The sequence below is a fragment of the Coturnix japonica genome, chromosome 2, assembly GCF_001577835.2.
Source record: "Coturnix japonica isolate 7356 chromosome 2, Coturnix japonica 2.1, whole genome shotgun sequence".
NCBI lineage: Eukaryota > Metazoa > Chordata > Aves > Galliformes > Phasianidae > Coturnix > Coturnix japonica.
This window is the reverse complement of record NC_029517.1, coordinates 86634124-86658502: the sequence shown is the minus strand read 5'-3', so window position 1 is coordinate 86658502 and position 24379 is coordinate 86634124.

The window sequence follows — 24379 nt, the reverse complement described above, 5'->3', positions numbered from 1 at the left end:
CTCTGGCAGCAACCATCAAACCAACATCATATTCATATCTCTCCAATTTGAGATAAGGATGTAATGTAAGACCATGTCAAAGGCCTTGCACAAGTCCAGGTAGATGACATAAATTACTCTTCTTTTGTCCACCAATGCTATCACACCATCATAGAAGGCCACCAGGTTGGCCAGGCATGAGCTGCCCTTGGTGAAGCCATGCTGGCTGTTTCAGATCACCTCCTTGTCTTGCATGTGTCTTAACATATCTTCCAGGAGGATCTGTTCCATGATCTTCCCAGGCACAGAGGTAAGGCCCACAAGCCTGCAGTTCTCCAGATCTTCATTTCTCCCTCTCATAAAAATCGAAGTGATGTTTCCCTTTTTCCAGTCACTGGGTAGTTTACATGACTGCCATCATGACTTTTCAAATACACTGGAAAGTGACATGGCAATCACATTAGTCAGTTTCTTCAGGATCCTGGGATGCTTGTAAACTGACCCCATGTATCTGTACATGTTCAGTTTCACAAGGCAGTCAGACATTTTGATTTTGTTTCCTCAACCTCTATACAGAGGTTCAGGGACAAGAGGGACATGGGAAGCCTAACAACCAGTGAAGACTGAGGTACTTGTTGTGTACCTCAGCTTTCTCCATGTCTGTTGCAGCCAGTCCCCCTTCTCATTTATAGAGGTTGTACACTCTCCTTTGCCTGTCTCTTCTGACCAGTGTACCTGTAGAATCTTTTCTTGTTATTTTTTGCATCCCTTGCCAATTTTAATTTCATTTGCTCTTTGGCTTTACTGAACCAATCTGCATGTCTAGACGACATCCCTGTTTTCTTTCTAGGCCACGCATACCTGCTTCAACTGCCTACCCTTTTCTTTCTTTTCCATCAGTTTGACCAGAAATTCCTTGCTTAGACCTTCCAGTTTCCTGCCTCCTGTCCTTCATTTCTTCTGCTGGTGAATGGAGGTGTTCTTAAAATGCTGCCAGTTCTGCTCCCTTTGTTACTAAGCACAGTTTTCCAGGGGATCTCATCCAATAATTCCTCGAGCAGCCACAAGTTTGATTTTCTGAAGTTAATGGATATGACTCCATTCTTTGCCAGGCCCACATTCCTTGAGAACAACCAGGGCATGGTTGCTACAGCTCAGACTGCCTCCAGTCTTAATCTCTTTAATGATCTCCTCTGCACTGGTGAGCACCAGGTCCAGTAATGCTTCACTTCTGGTTGGTTTGTCCAGTACCTGGACCAGGGAGGTTCAGCCAGCTTGCTGCTCAGATCATTCTTACCCCTCCTGTTCAGTTATGTCCTATCCAACATCAGCATGCCCAGTCTCTTAAAGATCTGTTAAGATGACAGTACCCAAAACTCTGAGTTCAACACCATCCATGCAGCTATTCATTCAGCTGATCCGTTCTACTCTTTATGCACAGGTCCCAGGAAGATTGTGGATATCACTACCTGACTCCTGATCCATTCAACATCCTCCCAAGGGACATAAAGTCTTTTAATATTTTGCAATTCCTTGTTGCAACCTCCTGTGACCCATCTTGTAATCCTAGGAGAGAACAGTCCACTAGCTTTATCAAACCTGGTATCATTTTTTTTGATGTCCCAAATGTGGATGCCCACAAGGCTGCAAACTTCTCTAGAGATATTACCCAGGTGGTAAATAGGTGCCTCAGCCTCCTTCAGTGCAGAGTTCCAAATTACTAAAACTCATGGCATTTTTTTTGATAGCATTGATTCTGACTTGGATTCTTGATTGGACTAACTTAATGTTGCCCCTTCCCAGATCTGAACCATCACTCACACTCCTTTCTCCTTACAAAGAACTTCATGTCTGTTGCTTAATGGGACTTTAGGGGCAAGAAGGGAAACAAAAAGGAACAAAAGAGCATCAGGCTTACATATCAAGAGACAAATCATAGAGGCAATGATGAATCTGAATGTTTCTGTTTTGCTATATTTAGAGTTTAAAAAAATCAAACCTTTCCTTACTCTCCCTCTCTATGTAGTTTAAACTCTATGTAATTTGATAAATATCAGTCTTCAGCAAAAGCTATAGAAAAGTGGCATGATGAGTAATCTCACTTACGTTTTCTCTAGCATTTCATTTATCATCCAGATGAGTTTAATTAAAAGCAAGCAACAATTCCAGCAGAAAAAAAAAAAAAAAGAAAAAAGAAAAAAAGAAAAAAAAGGTATGAATAATCTTAAAATCAGAAACGATTTGAGAAGGTTATAGTAAGCCTTGGTTATCTCAAGTAAATTTCAAAGTCTATTACACGTTTTCTCTCCTCAGTTCCAATTTGAGATTTGATAGGGGATTTTGCACTGTTCAGTGTGTGTATTTCAGCTATAGATTATACTGTCTGTGCAATAGGAACAAAGCAGACCTTTAAAGATACTTCACTATCTGTCTTTGCTGCACTGCACAAAATATTCAGAACCTAATAGTGTGTCTGTGTAGTTGCAAAGCATATGTAAACTATGTTGAGCTAGTTCAGATCCAGACTGATGACTTGGATAATTTTTGTACATTAAGTGCATCTGATTTTCTGACAGTGTAGAACTAGTATCACTTCTGATGGTCTTGGTATTCTTCAACTTGTTAATTAGACTTGGACAAAATCATTTCATGAGCCATAAAACATTTCTATAGTAAAATAGATAAGTACCATGATTTCATATGTTGTTATAAATTCTCCTGAACCATCCCAGTTCCCCAGACTTGTGAATTATGGCTTGAATGTGCTTGACAAAGGCACAGAATTTAGCAACTGGTATGGACTGGAGTGCTATTTCCTTCAGCAGTGATGTGGTACTGTGCAGTGTGTTGGTATTGACTGAAAGGGGTAGGGCGCTGAAAATTGTGGAAGCTTGTCTGGTCTTTTCCTCCTTTGAGAATTCTCTGAAAATATTAGCAAGAGGCAAATAGTAGTATCTGTTCAAGACTGTCCACTGATCTTGTCATACTGCCTCATATTGACAGAGCTTTGTTTGGGAAAAGTAATTGACAGGTCAGATTTTAAATTGCCCCCTCAAATATGTATGACATCTTTAGGAGATCTTTCAATACTTTGGGTTTACTGTGGTGAAAATCCTCTAGCAGGTACTTGCTCATTGTGAAGAAACTTTGCACTAAAGTTGTACATGTGTAATTTGCAAATGTTAAGACAGTAAGGAATTAGGAACACCCCAAACAGAAGCTTTTCAAAAAATAAGTATCAAGATTCCATTGCCAATACTAGTAGTTTCTGGAGAGCTTTGTATTTTAAGACTAAGTTTACTTAGTTTAGATCTGAGGCATGACTTTTGTAATTCCCACACTTGCACAAATTTTAGCAATGGGATACAAAATACAGCTGTTATAGATATGTTACTCATTGTTCCAAATCTACTTCTGAGTTAAATGCATTACCTAAGCAATAGGACAAGCTATAGTATAATCATATTAATCAAGTTGCAGTTTTAAAGTATGAAATGAAATGTGACACCATACAATGTTGTTTGATTTAAATATGTCCAAATTGATGTTTCATTGTACTTTTGTTATTATTATTATTATTAATTAAAAGAATAAAAGAAGGTAGGAGTTCAAATGGTGAAAATCTCTTTTAAATTATAATTTTTAAAAACTGGTAAGAATTTTATATATGGAAATAATAATGTAAAATGATTTTACACTAAGCAAAATGAGTCCTCTGCAAAAGGCTGCTACTATGATGAGACATCACTTATCATCTATTAAACTCTCAAAATCAGGAGTTAAATAGGATTTAAGAGGTACAGTTTGTCAGTGAAAGGATTTTCATTCACTTAGCAAAATCTACTGTGGATTCTTTCACCTTTCCATTACAAATATGAAGGGCATTTGTGTTATAAATTAAAGCCACATCATCACACTCAACAGCTAGTACCTGTCTGTTGGTAATTGCATGGACATTAACTTCATCTGCCTGGACTAAACACTGAACAGAAAGCTTTCAGAAAGGAAATATCTTCAAATAACTGTCAAAGAAAATATAACTATTACATTTTGTGACTCATCTTCTTGAAGTTTCTCTGTCTCTGAAAGCCAGAAAGGATTTCAGTTTTATAATTTGAAAAACAGTCTCCTTGCTCTTTTAAAGAATTGAAAGGAGGGAAGTAGAAAATAGTACATGTTAGTATATTAAGACAGAATACTTCATTTGTGTTTGCTTCTACCTGTTCAGTAAAAGTTCCCCTGAAGAAGGATGTAAGATGAAGAAGCAGGACTTTCCAGTTCAGGTGGCTTCTGTTCTTTCACTTACAGTTCATAACAGTGAAAAAGTGTGATCACTATCCTAAGAGAGATTGCTCTTACTCGTTTCCGTACTAAGTCTACATTTTGTATGTGGCCTAGAGAAATAAAATGTGAATGTTTTTTCTCTCAAAACATAATTAAACATAATACACATGTAATGTACAAATGTAGTGTATAACATAATTATAACAATATTTAATAATAATGTAACAAATATTATAATTTAATTTTTGAAGGCACTGAGAACTGAGGATGGCATTTCATTTAGAAAGCTTTTTTTTTTTTTTTAAATTCCCCAAATTAGTATAAAATATTCAATGTGTACACTCAAGCAAGATGTATTAGCTTTTTAATTCAGATTTTTCTAATGCAGTTAATCAATTAATGATCTTTTACTGTAGAAATAAATGCTCTTTGATTTGCAGGATTAGGCAGGATGTCAATTAGTTAGGCTTTTATATGTTTGTTTATTTGGAGTGCTAGTAGGCTTTCTCTAATGGTAAGATATGATAATTGCTGATTTATGGTTAGAACTATTATTTCATGATCAATATTTGCACACTGGAAGTGGTAACTTTCTGAGATGCAAGAGTAATTAAATTCCCATCAATCTTGTGTGACCAAGTACAGGAGATGCGAAAGAATGCTTGTTAAATATGACTCTGTATTTTTTTGCTACTGAGAGAAACATTGTACATTGATGCAAAAAGCTAGAGCTGAGCTGATTACAATTTTCCTTTAGAGTTCTAAAGTTTGCGATATGTTTGAACCTACAAAGTCCTTATTTTGGTATGATCTCAAGAATGATGTTGGGAAAAAAAAATGGCACTTGAGGCCTGAGAAGTTTCATTTCATAGGAGGGAAGCAAGCCAGTAATTTGGCAAGGTACCCAGATCTCACTTTCTACTTTTGTAAGAGGCACAATGTAGGTAATAACTTCACTGATGTATTTTAAATGACCATTCTTAGAGAGCGGCTTGAGAGGCTTGGAGAAGAATATAAAACTGTTTTGTACTGTCTGATTTATTAAAGAATTTTCAAAGTCTTGCATGAAGCTTTCAGTGTGCCCCCTAAATCAAGTTATTCTTGTTATTCTACAAACACCAATAGAATTTGGAGGGCTGTTTCAAACAAGAGTGGGATTTCCCAGTTGGTCGATGGTCCACTACAATTGAAAACTCATGAGTGGAGGAATACGAAAGGAATCTTTCACACAGCTGAATGCCCTTATTTAAAAATCTTGCTTACAAACAATATTAGATGTTCAAGTCTCTTGGATGTTTAGTTTATGAAATAACATAAAGGAATATGTAAAATACTAATGTTTCATATAAAAGCCTGGCTTCTTTTGATCTATATGCCTCAGGCCAAATTTGATTCTTAGTTATACCTGCAGAATGTTATTCAAGTCAAAGGGGGTAATAAGGACATAGCTGAGAGCCCTGGTGCATGATGTTTCAAATAGCCAAAGGTCAAGTGAGATGTACTTTCAAAAGAATTTAAAACTGTGGAGTCTCTTCTTTGACTAAAGAGTATCTTTTCTTTCAGTTTTTGATCGGATTTTTTTTCCTTAGACAAACAGTTATGTCTTTGCTAAGTAAGCAAAAAAGTGGCTCTTGGAAAGAAATGGCTGGAACTTAAAATGAAAATTATGTAAGTGATTTCATTCTACTTACAGAAGCAAATTTGCTCATGGAATTTTAGAAGACATTGAATAAATACAGAAGTTAGCAAGAAAAAATGAGTATGCTTAAAGGAATAATCAAACAAAACACAAGTCACATTACTGTGTTACTCTGGACACAGACAGATATTAGAAAGTCAGATATGAGTCCTTGACTACTGCAGACATTTTTCACTTTCCTAAAAAGAAAAGAAAAGAAAAGAAAAGAAAAGAAAAGAAAAGAAAAGAAAAGAAAAGAAAAGAAAAGAAAAGAAAAGAAAAGAAAGGAAAGGAAAGGAAAGGAAAGGAAAGGAAAAGAAAAGAAAAGAAAAGAAAAGAAAAGAAAAGAAAAGAAAAGAAAAGAAAAGAAAAGAAAAAACACCCCACAACAACCCATGAGAGATAGAATTTCACTTTCTTAATTCACTTAATTTCTGGTTTTCATGTAACTTATTCTTCAGGTTAAAGATATTTGCTGGAAAATTCCCAAACAAGCTCTTGTTGCATAATTGTTCTGTGATCAAATTTCTTATCTTAATGAAGCTCTTCCAAAAAACTTGCCTCCCTGGGAAGTGCCCTGTTGTCCATGGAAGATATACAAGGAATTGGACTCAGCGAATTAGTAAATATCTTAGGACTTAAACTTTCTTCTGACTTCCCATAAAACTTTTAACAATGAATTTTGGTGAGGGAATGAGAGTAGAATATTTTTGAAGATTTCCTTATGCAGTATAATGTGAGCAAATGATCTATTTTGAAATGTAATTTTAAACTTTACATCTTTGTTTACAAATGTTATGTCATAATAGCATATTACAAATTCTTTGAGGAATACCTGTATGGTTGTGTAAAGTCATGTCTTTCACCAGAGTATAAAGTAACTTCGTGTATCTTCCAGTATCTGTTCCTGGCAAATTAACCATTTGATACTTAGAAAAAATAGTGATTGTCCTTTAAATTAATATACTTTTTTCTATTAAAACTTCACACGTGTTTTCACACCCTTTGCCGTGTTAATAGTACAGAGTGTATACTATATAAATATATAAATAAATAAATTGCAGCAGATGATAGAAAAAAAAGTGCTCCTCTTAGTGTCCAGCTTATCCATGTACTCCATGCATTATAATAGATTATGGGTTATTTTTGTGTGTGTGTCTTTTTTTTTTTTCCTGTTTTGTTTCAGAAAACTATATATAAAATACTTACAAAGTTAATATTGGAATATTCAGATATTTCAAGAATATTGGAAATCACAATAAAAGCTGCTTTCTAAAATACAGATATTCATAAATGATTTTCGTTTTTATAGATAGTATTGCTAGCAAGACCTTCCATAAAAAATGAATGTTTTTTATTTAGTTGTTTGAAGTTAATTGGCCAAGGATAATAAGGTTGCTATGTAATAATATAGGATTATTTTTTCGTGGGACAGTGATTTATTAATTCCAATATTAAACTCCTGTGTTCTGAGCAGGAAATTTTTTTGCTTTATGACACTTTATCAGGAGTGGGAACTGAACCACAGCTCCCGGCAAACTCGCTGATGTTGATGTTTACCAATGAACATATCTTTCAGTGCTGAGAAAATATATTTCTGACTAGTTCAGGTGATAAAACTCACTGCTAATTGTAAACTGCTGGCCTGCACAATTGCTATTGCTTTCAAGAGAGGCTGCAAACACAACTATTCACTTCTTCCATTTCCAAGGTGTACATACCTTGTTTAATTTAATAAAGAATGGACGTGGCTTAAACTGCATGTAAACTCATCATTAAGAGAACTCTACTGAAGATTATATTTTTATCTAATTTCATTTGTTCAGTCCAGAAAAAAATCTGTATTTTCAGTGTTTTAAATTCCATTATAAAATTCTTGTTAAGAGGAAATAGAAACAGATACAGCAGCAGAAACTAAATGCTATGTTGTTCTCCTTCTTTATAAAAATGCACAGTGAAGCTAGGCAAATTGCATCTCAAAATCTTAGTTGGAAAAGATATAGGGTGAGTGTAAGAGTAGAGGAAATGACTAGAAATATAGCTGGACAGATAACGTTATGAGGCATAGAAACACAACTCCTGTTGTTCTCTCTCTCGTATTTTGTTGACAGTCAGTTATTAGAGAGCAGCGTAAAGTATACTGCTGAACTATTAATACGATTTAGGAATTCCAGCTGTTGCCAGCCTTAATGCATTTTGCCTGGTTAAAAAGGCTGAAAATACAGTGAGGAGATATGCAACTGTGATAAACTCTATGCTAATATGTTTACAAGCAGTCACACAACTCCAGACTTGATGTACACCTTGGAACGAACAACTTATTAGTACCTGTTATGCTTATTTTGCATATTCAAACAGCCTAAGTAACTTCATGGTCTAAACGCAGTGAGGGTGTCGTTAAGTGAGGGGAGGAAATAGGCAAAAGAATTAATATCCTCTTATAGATGGAATTTTGCCAAGTGGAAAGTATGTGAAGTGATGAAAACATATATAAAAACAGATTACTATCTCTAAAGTAAAAGCACTTTACTTCCACTAAAACAGTTGGCTTTGAATGCTTGCGTTATTGGATGGTGATCACTGCTGGTAAACGTGTTTGTGGGATTGGACACTGAGTGCTTGATGAAATTATGAGTACCTTGGTTCCTGGGGCTGCTTACACTCACTCATACACAATGTATGAATTCATATCAAGCATTTTTTTATTCTGAAAAACATTTTGAGCCTTAATTAAGATCATCTTAGCCATGTTTGCTGGTGGAATTGTTCAACAACAGACTTTTACTAGGGGAGCCACACCAAGAGTATCAGGACGGAACAAGATATAGTTTGTAGATAGGAAGGGTTATACCAAATTATATAGATACAGGCTGGATACAGCACTGCAGAGGGTCCCTAATTCACTTCGCTTGTCATTTCTGGCTTACGGTATAGATTTCATCCTGCTTAGTTAGCAGGACAGCATAATAGAGTTTATCACAGAGAGAAGACAATATTCAGACAGGGGCACTTGAGAAGGCATTGACTGATTTGTGTATAGATTATTTCATTTCAATATGTGAAGTGTATTTCATAAAAAATATTAAGACAAAGAGGATGCATAATGTTTTATTATTTATTTTTTTTTAATAAAGGAACATTTCTATATTGTTTATTGAAACCAGTTAATTCATTCAATCTCATATCAGAAATAAGTGGTGAAATGTTCATCGGAGAGGGAGACTGTTTAACAGAAGAAACATGGATGTTACTGAGAGACAATGACAGCTTAGCAAACAGCTTTTCTGAAAAAAGAGCAAATTCATAGGACTCTGTGTCTGTAGTAAAGTATAGAACTTTACTGGGGCCTTCAAAAGGAAATGCTGTGGAGAGAGTACATTAGGAAAGGGTATGTAGCACAAAATTACTTCTACATAATTTAAGTTAAAGTGAAGTCCATAGTCTAACCTTCCATCTGCAGTAGAGGCGGATGTCTTTAAGTCATAGTATAATTTCATCGAGTAGAGAGCACTGTGTGAGCAATCTTAGGTGGAGAAAAAAGCTATCAAATATTTTCTTGATAGGACTGCATAAAGACTAATTGACCTATATATACGTAAGGTGACTGAGCTCTACCTGAGCCATATAATTTTCATATCCAAAACAGTTAAAGAAGAAAAACAAATGCTACAAACAGTATTTGTCCAACATCAATTTTCAAAGGCACTTAAGAATTTGTTTCCTGTGAGTTGAGTGTTGTGCATTTCTCACCAGTGCTGTCCAATAAGTGGATGTTGACACGCTGCAGATATTGCTTTTTATTTTCTCTACAGCTAAAAGCCAGTGAATAAATTGTTGCTTGAGGAAATTTAAGTAAGTGAATACTGTTACTGTAGATAACCATCAGGATGCCAAGCTGAGATACATGCAAGAGGGCACATAAAGAGAAGAGACCTTAGTGAACTAAAAAACATAAGTGCTTTTCCTAAGCAGAAAATATTTCTTATAAAGTACATAGTTGGTCTCACTGCCATGGTCAGTGCGACATTATAGAGACTCAGTAGCAATGTCCGAAAATTATTCTCCCCCCACAAAATCAAGCGGCGTGGGGATAACCACCACCCATTTTTCGATTGACATGAGGAATTCCCTTCTGCTCGAAATGAAACTGCTAGAGGTATAATTAAACAAGAAGTGGAGCAAATTTTATTATACCTTTATGTGGGATTGGATATATTTAAGATATTCTTGAAGGAGATGAGAGGTTAAGGTTCATATTCTTCAAGGCAGAAGGGGAAAACAAAAGTAAATCCCCCCTCAAGGGAGACATTTTCTCTTTGAATTTTCCTCTTTTTTTTTTTTTTTAATTTTGCATTTTTTGTTCAAATGCATCACAACATTATTATTATAATCAAACTAATACTCAATAGTTAAATGTTTCAGCTGCTTTATTTGAATATTTACAGTAGGGATCTTGTTTGGCCCATTGCAATAAGAGATACTTATGATTTATTACAAAGGAAATCTGTGATGAAGCAGAAACAAAACAAACAAACAAAACAAAACAAAACAAAACAACAACAACAACCTAAACAGCCAAAAACCTGTGGAAACAAGTAAAGGAAAACAAAGTTGCTCTCAGACTCTGGATCACTGTTCAAAGAAATTGGACATAAACAGAATCAAAGTAGTTTACCACTGATTTCATGGAATACAAGATACTGTGAATTTGTTGTCAAAAGTCTAAGCAGGTCAACTGTGCTGAAATATTTGTGGATGAAATGAGCTAGATAAATGTGCATTGTTTGCAACTTGAAGCCAGTAAAAAAATATTTTAATATTCTTATCTGTAAACAATGGTGCTTTTTCTTTTTGAGAAATCTTTATGAATGGACCAACATTGTCTTGAACTGGGTAGTTCTGATTCACCGCACAGTGTGCTGTCATCCAGAGGCACTTTGATAAGCTGGAGAAATGGGCTAACAGAATCAGTCCTTCCTCATGAAGTTCAGCAAGGAGAAGTGCAAAGTCCTGCACCTGGGGAGGAACAACTCCAGGCACCAGTACATGCTGGGGACCACACAATTTGAAAGCAGATTTGCAGAAGAAGAACTGGGGCTCCTTTTAGCTAAGAAATGTAACAGCATCTTGGGCTGCATTAGGTAGATTATTGCCAGCAAGTCAAGAGAGATGATCCCATCCCTCTACTCCGCATTTGTCACACCTGGCACTGCACCCATTTCTGCTGGAACTGTTCAGACTGGAGGAGGATTGGGGGGAAGCTCAGCAATGACTACAAATACCTGAAAGAGGGTGCAAAGAAGCCAGGCTCTTTTCAGTGATGCCCAGTGCCAGCACAAGAAGCCGTGAGGCAAACTTAAAGCACAGGAGGTTCCCTCTGAACAGCAGGCAGCACTTCTGTGCTGTGCAGGTGATGGAGCACTGGCACAGGCTGCCCAGAGGCTGTGGGGTCTCCTCCTTGGAGATCTCCAGAAGCCGCCTGGCCATGGGCCTGGGCACCCTGCTCTGGGTGGCCCTGCTGCAGCGGGGCTGGGACTGGGGGACCCAGAGGGCCCTGCCTGCCTCAGCCATTCTGGGATTCTGTAATAGGTACAGAATATCGGCTAATTGCTGCAAAAATATTCTCTGGATTGTTTCACTGCAATTATTTATCAGGTACTAAATATTCAATTCTCCAGATGTTTTAAAAGAACATTCAGGACAGGTGGGTTTCCTGATTACAGGGGATTTAGTGCTATTTAGACCAGCCCTGTGCTAGATGTGGTGTACATGAATCCTTATGTGGCTGAATATACCTCTGAAGACAGCACAAATCCTACACACTATTTAGATTCACATCTTAAAAACACATTGATGATCTCTAGAATTCAAAGCATCTCCACTACAGAACTGACCGTTCTGTCTGTGAAAAGCTTTATGCTGTTTGGTTAACACTCACTGTTGTGACTGATTATTTGTGCCTATGTTTCTTAAAATAATCACTGAAATCAAAGGAATCACCAATTCAGTTTCCAGGCAAGTAGTGTCTCCCATCTTGTGATTTCATCCCTATTTCTTACGTTGACTGCTTGACAAAGATATGGTGTGTGACAAGTTAATTGTAAAATCCTCAAGTAAGAGCAGTCTGATGTCCTAAAATATATTGGTCAAAGATATCTCCACATCCACTAAATGCATACTTTATTGTATGTACTATGTGAGTTATTTTGAAGTTGTTGCTGTACTAAGGAGTTGGAATAGTATTAGAAACAAATATATATATATATATATATATATGTTTTTCTAACTTGTAATTAAATAAGAAAACAGTACTCACATTTTCAAGGTGAAATCCTAAATAATGTTAGCCTCAGCTTTCTTCTGGAAAAAAATGATCACTGTTGAGAAACTTGCATGAAGAGACAAGATTTGACAGCTTCTTGCCTGCTAAAGGGACACAGAGGTGTGTGTGAGTGGCTGTGCTTGCGGAGGCAATGGTACCTGTTGCTTTCCAATTTGGTTATTCCATTGCCCTTTAATGCTTATTCTTTAATTCTGTATTTCCTGCAATGTGAAGTAAAATAAATTGTCTCTCATTATCACATGCTGATTCCTTCCTTCCTTCCACCACTAGATTTCTAGAAAATTACCTTTTGAGGCTAGAGATATGTCACTAAATTTCTTGACCTGGACACCTTCAGGTCACAAATCTTTCCAATTTAGCCTCTTGTAACCTCCACACAGGTATTTCACAGCTGTGAATTTATCATTAGGCTTCAACTAATACCCCATGTATGCCATATTGCCTGCCCAAATGCTTGTGTCAACTCGAGTTTAATTGTTAATAAGTTGGATTTCCCAAAGTTTTTGTCTCCTTTAAATATCCAATTTAGCTAGAGCAGTTGTTCTGAAATAAGTATGCCTACTGCTGAGCTAAAAAGACTAGGTAGATTTAAATAAAAGCACACAGAACCAAAACACCATAAGGTTTTCCTGTAGATATCACAGTCTTGAAGTTATTTTAAATACTGAGACCATAAAACCCTAAAGATCCTTAAGTCTGGGCTAAAAAATATGTATACATGCTTCATTTGAACACAAGCTGCTGCCCCATCTTTGATTTATCTTTGAAATAGATGTTTTTTGAGTTGGAGTTAAACTTCAAAGGAGAAGAAAGATGATCAATAGAAAATATTTTTCTTACCTGGAGTAGAATTTGAAAGTACAAATTTTGCTCTGAGAAGATAAAATTGTATTTTAAATGTTCCATTCTGAGGCTCAGAAGTGATTCGGAAACTTAATTCTGAAAAGTACAGAAAATTACAGCTGTAAACCTCAATCACGTTTCTTCGACTGATCAAGTCCTCAGTGCTAAGCTGGAACATATAACATCTGGCTGTTGTGATAATTAACATATCTTTGTAGTTGAAATGCTTAACACCCTATCTCCAAAGTTGTTCAACCAGTTTCACTCCATTTCCCCTATGCAGAGCACAGAAATAGTCTGAAACCACTCCTTTGTTCTCCAGCTGAGACTCTTTATTCTCAGATCTTTTGTGTTTTTGTCTTTGTGTCACCCAGTAAGACATACATCCAGATACTGTGCCACCTTGCTGAAACCTTCTTCAGTTAAGATCTAGCCTTAGCCTCACTCCTACAGCTTTCATCTTCAGTTCCACCAAATGACTTTCCAGTCTCCTCACTGATGGAATGCAGATTCATCCAGAATCTATTTTTATCAACAATCCACTTCTATGTGTTGTTATCCACAACAATCCAGTATTACTTATATATGAAAAAGACACATTCCTCCTAAATTATGGTTTTCAGGTGCGCATACTTTTTCCTATTAATAAGATCAATCTCTTGTGTGAGTGATGAACAGGGTTGGGGTTCTGGATGCCAATGCTCTGTTCCATTCTGACTCTTTAAAACAGTTAGCTCTAAGTGTTATGATCCAGCTACATTATCATACATCCTGATGGACACAGAATACTAGAAGAATTTTCTGTGTGAACAGTCAACAAGAAAAGATTTATAACCACATCCTTAATAATATCAGCTTCCTAATCCCTTTAGTGGATAGAAAAATATTTGAAGAGATTGATCTTGAGTTAGTCAAGGTCAAGCTGGAGTATGTGTTAGGGAAGTGATCGTGTACCTTATCTTTAGCCTCACATCTTATTTATAGTACATTTCCTCAGTTTGTATCTTCACTGTGAAGACAAAAGAGTTAGTGATAAAGAAGATAAAGAACTGGCAAGCACTGAGGTTTAACCATTCTGTCATTTACAGCTGCTCTGAAGGCCTGTGCATAAATGCTTTGAAGTGAATCTGACCACATTTATTTTTGCGTGTGTGAAAGAATGTTTTATACTAATGCAGGAATTGAAAGATTTTAGGTACAGCTATATGCATAAAACCACCTAAAACTATATCAATTTGTATACACATTATAAATATGAAACTATACAAACCTATGTAAGTATGCTGTTATTATTTACTGTTTGTTTAACTATATGCTATTCATATTCTCCACCCAAACAATTTATCCATTTTATGATATGGTTGTTAATACAGAAATTAAATTGGATTGCTATTTTATATAAAGCTACATATTTTTACATTAAATAAACCAACCTGGATTGAAAAAACCTGCTGGGAAAATATAAGAATTTATTGTAAGGTATATGTATCATTTGAGTTTACAGCATATCAAAGGATCATTGAATTCTTTTGCTGCCTCTTACATTAATTGCTTGAACACGTCAGGTTTTTTTTTTGTTTGTTTGTTTTTTTAATGAAACACAAACAATAAAGAACAACATCAAACCCAAACTGAAACCAATCAACAAAATCCAAATGAATAAGCAACACCAAATGAGCAACTTCTAGATAAAATTGATTTTGTTGTTGTTGTTGCTAGTATAATCATTCTTACTGCTTTGCATGTCTGAGTGGCTCTTCATTTCTAAACTTACATGAAGTAGCCTGAATAGTATGAAAGACAGCATTTGCAGTTGCAATTCTAATAAGATTTCCCAGTTTGTTGAATCTTTAGAATTTTCCATTACTGTTTTACACAATGAGTTTAGGAGAAAGAGGAAAGAGTACAATATGCCCAGCCATCAAAGTATGTGTAGTGTTTTTATAATTAGTGTACAGTAATAGATAGTATAATAGAATTATTAAGATTGGAACAGAACTCTAAGATCATCTAGTTCAACCACTGACCCATTACCACCATGCCCACTAACCTGTGTCCCTCCTGCCACATTTGTGTATTTCTTGATGGAAGAGAGAAGCACTGTTGCAAAGTTTAAACATGCTTATCTACCCAAGTTCCTCACCTCTTGCATCCTAGTAGCATGAATCCCCAGAACCTGATGTGACAGTGGCAAGGAGCAGGAGACTGTTGCTTGCAAATCTGTGGGGAGCTCTCAACAGTCTGAAGCCTGGTTCTGCAACTGAATTTGGAAGTCACTCCAGAACTAAGCTATATGATCACCTGTTGTCTTGCAACTTGGATATGATTCAGCAGCTAGTTTTGTACATGTTTACTTCACGTACTCCTCAAACTTCAGGGACTGATGAACTCGGTTCATGACTTCAAAAAGTTGTCAGTGTCTTGGGCTTTGACAATGCACTGCCTATGTACGACATGTATTGGAAGGGGACTGAAATATCTCCTCCTAACTCAACACATCTGCTTACATTGTGAGAACAGAAGATAACCAAGTGATGGTTCCTGAAAAAACAGTTCTTGTGGGTGCTTGGGTCTTGCTCCTTACCCTCTCTGAGGCTGGTTTTTCATGTGTTGACCTTGAAACTCTTAGGTTCCCATAATACTGTTTTTGGCCAGGAGCCTGTTCTGTGGATGAGTGGAGGGAGGAACTGATATAAAGCCTTTGGTCTAGATTTGTTGGTCATCCATAGAATCACAGAATCACAGAATGGCTTGGGCTGGAAAAGCCCACACAGTTCCAGCCCCCTGCTGTGGGCACAGCTGCCATCCATGAGATAAGGCTGACCAGTGCCCCATCCAACTTGGCCTTGAACACCTTCAGGGATGGGAGCATTGGACAGAACTGGCTTCCTCTCACCGTGTAGGTCACATGTAGGCATCTATCTCAGAGAAGCACAAAAGACATATGGATAGGATACAGCTTCCACATAGAAGAGTTTTTAGTTCAAACTGTGTGGAAAGTAGACAAAATTCCTTTGTGAGACTAGAAGATAGACCTGACTTCAGGTGTCTTCTGTTTTCTGACTGAAGATAATGACATGAATCAAAGGATTATTTCCATTATTTAAACTGTCTTCTGCTAGTGTCTCACTGACCCGAATGATAAAGAACTGTAAATGGCATTCAAACTTCTTAATTGCTGCCAATAGCAATTCTTTTGTTACTCTGCAAGGGAAAGAGTAGAGGCATATCTTTCAGAGAACAAAGCCCGAAGTGAAAAAGCAGTAAGTGCCTCATTAGCAATACTACGCTACAAGTGTGCCTAAGACCCCAAAGACTTCAAGCCAAGTGATAAAATAGGTTATGGGCTGAACGGATGACTAAACTGTTCCAATGACAGTCTCTCTCTGATGAAAGGTGCCTAGAGCTACCAGTTCTAAGGTTTGCCGACCATATCCATCTATCTTCTACCATTCAATATAGTTCACTTCTCTCTCAGTTCAGTATCTTCGAGGTATTTGAAAGCTGGAAATTAGAGATTATAGAATAATAGCTCTTGAGAAGCTGCTAACAGTTAGGAGACTGCTAAAGTGATTGGATATTTATTTTAGTGAGCATCACAGAGCACTAAAACAAATAAAAAATCCATTACATATAAGTTACTGAAGGAGACATTTTGAACCACTGGAGGTAGGTGAATCAAGACTAGGAAATTTAAAAAATTCTTTGTGTGTCTGTAGATATATATATATTACTTTCCAGATATACTCTAAGCCAGACTGCAGGCATTTCCCTTTCATCTTCTGTATATTTAATAACTTTCTGAAATGCATTGAATACTATGATAGAGAGATGCCATAAAAGAAAAGTGCCTGGCCAATGCCTTCTTGCCTTGATCATGCAATTAGGCAGTGCCTGCATCAGTAAATCAAACAATGTTTTTTTTCAGCACTAGAGGAACTTATTTCTCAGCTGCCTTCAGCAATAAAATGAGTACGCTTTTAAGACTCCTCCATAGAAAATATGTTCTAAAACTAAAAAAACCCCCAAACAACAACAAAAACAAACAAACAAAAAAACAAAAAACCAAAAAACAACAACAATTAAAATAAAAAACAAAACCAAAACCAAACAAAAACACTGGAAAAAAGCACTTGCTGAAAGAAAATACTTTTCCTTTTAAAAGTGTAGCAAATGGCAAGTGGTATAAACAGGTGGTAGAGGCCAGAGAGGTAACTTAGCAGCTCAGCACTGAAGATGGATTCCCAGCACTGGCACTGGATCTCTGAATAACTCAAGGCTCAAGGCCCAATTTTGAGTCTGTGCCAATAAAAGTAGCACATAAAATTGATACCTTAACTTTATATGAAAAACATAATTAAACAGCAACAAAAATAACAAAGTAGATGCCAAAAAAATTTTTCCCAGCAGAAAGGAATGAAGAAAAAGTTCAGGTTTAATTCTAGTCACACACTGTAGAATTTAGGTACTGGTATGTGGAAGCATTCTTCATCTAATATGAAGAAACTTTTCTTCTTTTGCTAATTCTTTGCTTTACTGTAGTCTTTCATAAACAAGAACATTCATTGAAACCCTTTAGTGCAAACTAAGTGATATTTAAAGGGTGAAACGTGTTCAAAAGGTGTCCAAGCTTCACATACTAAGTAAAGGATTTTGTAGAATCATAGTATCACAGAATGGCTTAGATTGAAAGGTTCCTCAAGGATCATGAAGCTCCAACCTCCCTGCCGCCGGCAGAACTGCCGACCTCCATATCTAATACCAGATTAGGCTGCACAGGGCCCCATCCAACCTGGCCTTGAACACCTACAAGGAAGGGACATCCACAGTCTCTCTGGGAAGCCTGTTCCATCACCTCCCCACTCTCATATCAAAGAACTTCCCCCTGATATCCAGCCTAAATCTTCCCTCCTTCAGTTTAAAAAACATTTTCCCTTGTCCTGCTATTATCTACACTTTCAAACAGTCAACTTGCCTCCATTTATAAGCTCCCTTTTGGTACTGGAAGGCTGCAATTAGGTCACCTTCTTCAGGTTGAACAAGGGCAACTCCCTCAGCCTGTCTTTGTAGAGGAAGGGATCCAGCCCTTTCACTTAAAATATCTTACTGACTCTTCTGAAACACATGCTTAGCATGAACTTTCTGGATGGATACTGCAGACTAAATGTATCATAGACTTCATAGTTATCAGAGCTGGGGAATACTTTGGGGGCACAGAGACTCTATCCCTTCTGTGACTGCATGACAGCACAGTCCTGGCACCAGTTATAGCTCAGTCCAAATCTGACTCTCTCTGGGCTCATTCAAGTGTATGCACAGTCTGTGGATCAAAGGAATAATTAAGAAGAAATTAATGACGTGCATGTGGGTTTTCCACCACAAACAGACCTATCTGCTGAGACCAGTTAGGTGCATATTTATCATAAAAGACAGAGATGACCATGCTGCATTGTGAAGGCTACTCTGTTGTACGGCACAAAGACAGGTTTCTCCTGCTTCTGGCTTGTCTAGGATTTGCCTTTGGGGTTTTTACTGCATGTGGAGAACATCCCCCCCAAAAAAGGAACACTCAAGTTATGAACTTTGGTTCCTAAAACAAGATGATCTCCAAAATTCTTGCCTTCCCTTAGCCAGATTTCTTCTGGAATGTTGTCTTGATCTGTTCCTACAACAGAAGCTGAACCACATTCAGTATTCAGGTGACACCAAGAAGAAGAATCAACTCAGACAGTGATGTGAGAAACAGTCCCTCACTGAAGTTCTCCATTTCCTGCTGCTTTGTTACTGGCCTGCTCACCTCAGGTACCACAGTTTTCTGTTAGGTTCCTCATGTCCTCTTATGACATTGTAATCATAATACAACTTTTTCATCTGAACTTTTTTTCCATTTTTCTTTTTCCTGCATTATAATAATTTGCTGGATGTTTACAAACTTTTCATTATTCTCAGTTATTTTAGATGATATGATGCCTGCCAGTGAGTTAAAGAGTTTATGGTAAAATAAATAGAGAATTCATGTAAAATAATGAATAGGAGTAATCAGTAAATATTTTATTACTAAAACAACAAATAATATCCTCTTTTGTGTCAAACAAGCATGACATACTCTAGAGACACACCAGAGTCAGAATCAAAACATCACATACCAAAATAGCGTGTGGTTTTAAGCAAACTAATTTTTTAAAAGCAGACTCATGAATTACACATGGCCTGAAATTGGATACTTAAAATCTGATTTTCTGTACATCTTTATTTGATATTATGTGAATAGATAATACTAAATACAATGTCATTCTCATGCATAACTAATTTTTTATTCTTTAATTTCATAATGGCAGCTTATCTGTTCAGTGCTCAGCCACGAAGTATGCTAACTGGGAAAGTGGTATTTACAATATTTTTTATCCTGTACATGGTAACTTGGTTCTAATTAAGCAGGATTACAATGGTATTAATGCTTCTGTGTAAAATGAAAAAACAACAACAACAAGATACACTTCATCACCAAGGGCCAATTTACATTCTTATTATTGTGTGCCTCCGGTGATGCAGTGGTTAAGAACTCTGCTTTGCAACACCAGAGGCCCGGGTTCGAATCCCCCCTGTGGCGCAAGTGGTAGAAGTGCCGCTCTGCTACACAGGAGGCTCGAATCCTGGGGGTTGGACTCGATGATCTCTAAGGTCCCTTCCAACCCGCACGAGACTGTGATACTGTGATTATTCACCACGTGAGAAAAATAAAATAGCTTTGGCAAGATAAACAAGGATTACTTGTCAGTAATCCAGTGTCTGCACTATATTTGGAACCAGTTTCTATTCTCAAATTGATAACAAATATCTGATCTGTAGAAAATCTCTCTTTTGTGTTTGTTTCTTTTTTCCTACATGCTACTCTAGCTCACACTGAATTATGTTGCATTAGATCATGAGCCAAGAAGCAGGGAAGAAGGGAAAGGGGTTGGGGGGACTGAGGGAGAAAAGAGAATGTGTGACATAATATAGTGAGCATTTTAAAATTGTTGAAAGTACATGGAGAGCAGCAGTAAATCAGAAGCCTTGTTGAGTCCTGTATCTTGGGTTAAAAAAGGGCGTAGATCCTGACCCTTGCCTTCTTCATCAAGTATTTATAGCTTCCAGAAACTCAGGATTGTATAGGTAGACTGTGACAAAATACAGAGTCATGGCAGCAGCAGCTGCATGTCTGCAAACCCTTAAAGCTCCATCATAAAGAAGTTCCTAGTACACAAAGTGCCACTGTAAACAAAGAACAAAACCCAAACCCCCCAGTAGCCCCACCTCCCACCAACATGTATTGGACTAAACAGTTAATAAAGAACAAGAAAAACAAACAAATAAAAAAACCTGTTACACAGCACTTAGTAATTTACCAGCGGCTTACTATGTGGCTAAATTATGTGACACTTTAACTTATTTTTCTTTCAAGTTATGTAATGAAAACCTATATTATAAATCTAAGGGTTTTGTTTTGTTTTGGTGTTTTTTGTTTGTTTGTTTTCTCTGCAAAAGAAAAATATTTTTGGACTAAGAGTCTAAATAGATTTTTAATGTGGGTGGCAAGAAGGAAGAGTTAGAAATAGTTGTGGAAAGTAGTATAATACCCATCTGCTTGAAGAGATCTCTATTTCTTTATAATACAGTGGTTGATAAAAAATATATATTTTTTGCAATTTTAGTTCAGACACCTATTACAGATTCAGAGTATGAAAGCCCACAATAAGCATACTAGGCATAATTGGCACATCCTCTGGGGGGGTTCTGATTAGGTTGTTACAGTTTCTCTTTGTCTAGACTTTTCTGATTACGTTCCATTTGCTTTCCCCTTTTACTGACAAACTTTACTTCCAAATTATGGTAATGTTATCATGCTCTTTCTCTAACTGGCTGTATTTCCATTTCCTTATCTCAGTCTGAGTTTGGAGATATTCAACAGAAAGCAAGTTTTCCTTGTTAAGTTTTTCCATCATCCATCCAATTTCTCAGACAGTCACTTTCTGGCTATTTGTTATTCTTATGCCCTTATTTGCATCCAGACTTCTCTGAACAGTGTTTGAGAAAAGTTAGATAAAATCATAACAGCTACACATAAATGCTATTGTGTGCAAGGAAGAAAGGAGGAATAGGGAAGATGCTTGGGACAAAGAGCTCTGAAAACATTTTAATGTGTTTCCTCTATTGGAAGTCTGAGATGAGTTATTTAAACTACAAAGAAGTGCTATGGCCCTCATCTGGAACATTTATTGATGAGTGTTAAAATAGAGGTGGTATTTTGATTTGAGTCTGATTTTCTGTTTCTATACTTTAGAGTCTGTGTTTTTGAATGGTATAAACAATGGAAAAAATCTACAGAGTTTGGAAAACAAACTGATCTATTGTAATATAGCAAGATGAAAATGAAAGAAAACAAGCTCTCTTTACCTGATTTGACTGTAGTGTACTTTAAAACATACAACCATTTCCCTAAATGAACAAAATGCTCTTTGCTCAAAACTCTGGTGAAATTCTGAGATTTCCATCTCACAGAAAAGGCTCTTCTGCTTTTGTTGAAACAGAAAGTCCCAGTATTCCCCATGCAAAGGAAACTAATCAATCATTATTTGAATTCAATCAAGGAAACATTTTCAATTTTTTTTTAAACAATCAAAAGAACTCAGCCCTACTTTTTGTATTAAGTTTGGAGTTTTCATTCCTCAGTTACACATTTTTGGAGACTTAGAAGTATCTTTTCTCTTTTCAAAAAATAAAGAATAAACCAATGCTCCCGAAGCAGTAAATGCTGGAAACCTTAGCTACAGGTAAATCAGAATGCCACTAAACAAAGCAATACTTATCAAATAAGAAGAAATAACAGAAGAAAATTTTCTTCTGGCTAGTACACACTTCAAGCTATGGCAGCAGAGTAGCTCTGTGGCACCTGGCTCACTGAGACTTCAAAGAGTAAAGAAGGCTTGGTAGAATATGGTGAGAGAAAAAAATAAAAGAAAGCAACAGGAAATTCCTGGAAATTCCAGGAAATTTTTCATTTTGATTTGGAAAATTCAATCTTTTTCTATTTTAAAGCTGACATTCTACACAGTATGAATATTCTGCCATCCAGACAGCCCTGGTGATCCTTTAGGAGACTTTCCAGGATACTCTCAAAGTGCAAAGGATGTCATAAATAACGTGTTGCTCGAGTAGAGGGTACCCCATGCCTGCCAACATTCAAGACATTTCAATAGTTTCCTCATTGATATCTTTAACTTTTAGATGGCCCTGAAGAGGTCCAGCTGTTGACCTCACAGATCTTTGTAGGACCCTCTTAACAGAATTAAACTTTCTTTTCTGTGACTCATGTCACCTTGCCTTGCCTCCCCTCTCCCAGGCTGGCCCACTCAACAGGGAAGAGTGCGAGGTGTGCAGAGACAGGTCAGCCTGAATTAGGCAAGGTATTGTTCTATATGGTGTGACACCATGCTGAAGGCTATAAAGGTGAGGGAAGTTGTCTGGGGGACTGGCAGTTGTCCAGGAATAAGCTAGGCATCAGCCACGGCGTGGTAAGATGTGCTGGTATTAGCATATTGTATTCATAGAATCATAGAATCATAGAGTCATAGAATGGCCTGGGTTGAAAAGGACCTTAAAGATCATCTAGTAGTGTTATCTGGGTATCAGTCAGTAGGTTTTCTCCTTTCTTTTTCTGTTTTTGTTAATAGTTTTTATCTCAACTCAGAAGTTCTATTTTGTTTCCAATCTACCCCTCAACATACTTGGTGGGGAGTGAGCAAACGGCTGTGTGGTGTATAGCTGCCTGCTGGGTTTAAACCACAACATCATTCTATTCTATTCTATTCTATTCTTTTCTTACAGCAGCAAACAATATGCTTTTGCAACATGAATGCATCTAGAAAACAAAATCTGAAAGCTGGTATCTCTATACTGTTTTTAATCATTCTGAATATTATATTATTATCTTCCTGAGCTCTACTTTGTGTCTTATAAGGATCTCAAGGTCCTTGTTCTTAGGGTTCATTTCTTATCTCCAGTTATATATTTAAGGCCCAAGCCAATTAGTTGTTTCTTCTTCAATATGATAGAGACAAAAAATAAAATAAAATAAAATAAAATAAAACAAAATAAAATAAATAAAATCCTTAATTTATAATCTTGATTTGAGAGAAATTTTTTTCTCTCTTTCTGAACTCGCCTTTGGGGTTCTCTGACACATGACATGCGGAACAATGGAGGAATGAATAAAGAATATGTAGTCCAATATTTTCAGTTTGAAATTATGGGAGTGAAATCTATCTTTCATTACTTCTTTGTGAGTAGGGAGATCTATGACTATGTAAAGGGTTTGTATGCTCAAACTTCATACCCAGAAAGCTCAATAAATATTCCGGAGTTACTGAAATTGCTTGTAGATTCCAGTATGGTAAAAGAAAACAAAGGAGAAGTTTTACTGTTTAGCTTTCACGTACATAAAAGGTAAATCCCTTCATGAACTGTATCGGGTCCACTCAGCGACTGATCCCACTGAGATGTGAGAATCAGGAGAGAGCATGAGACTGTTGAAATGAAGCTGGCACTGTGATCAGAGATGATGTCCAGGCAATGCTTGAGTAGAGGAGAGGCAGGGCAGCTGAGCTCAGGACAGATATGGAAAGAGACTACCTTCCCGGGGCTGGGGAGAATCCTGTCAAGGCCATGCTGAATATGCTGGTGTGCTGATAGAAGTTTGATGAAGAGCACGGAGGCTGAGAAATCTTGTGAAGCTCTGGAAAGGAATAGTTCTCAGAAACTGCCAACGTGTAAGCATATTCTGCAATTAATGGTGATGAAGTAAGAAAGGGAAGCCTTCACAGTGAGCAACAGATTGAAATCAGACATTCAGTACTATTTGCCATAAACTTTGTGATTTCATTTGCTGTTATGTACATCTTCCTGCACATTAATCTGAATAGGAAGTAATAGCATATTTGTTAATTGTGTCTGATGGCTTTACCCATCACCGCAGTTCCCTGCAAATGATTAATGTGATCTTACAGACTTCCTATTAATTCTCTAACACCAGGAGATTTAATTTATGTAAAAAATAAGAAAGGAGGTTCCTTTTATCAGATGAATTAATTAGATCTAAATATCAAGTCATCTTACTAGTTAGTGGTTTCTCAGTGCCATGACACCCTTATGAGTAAAGGCTTTCTGTTGTTGATGTTGGAGAGTTTAGAGTTTGATAGCTATTATTCCCCCCC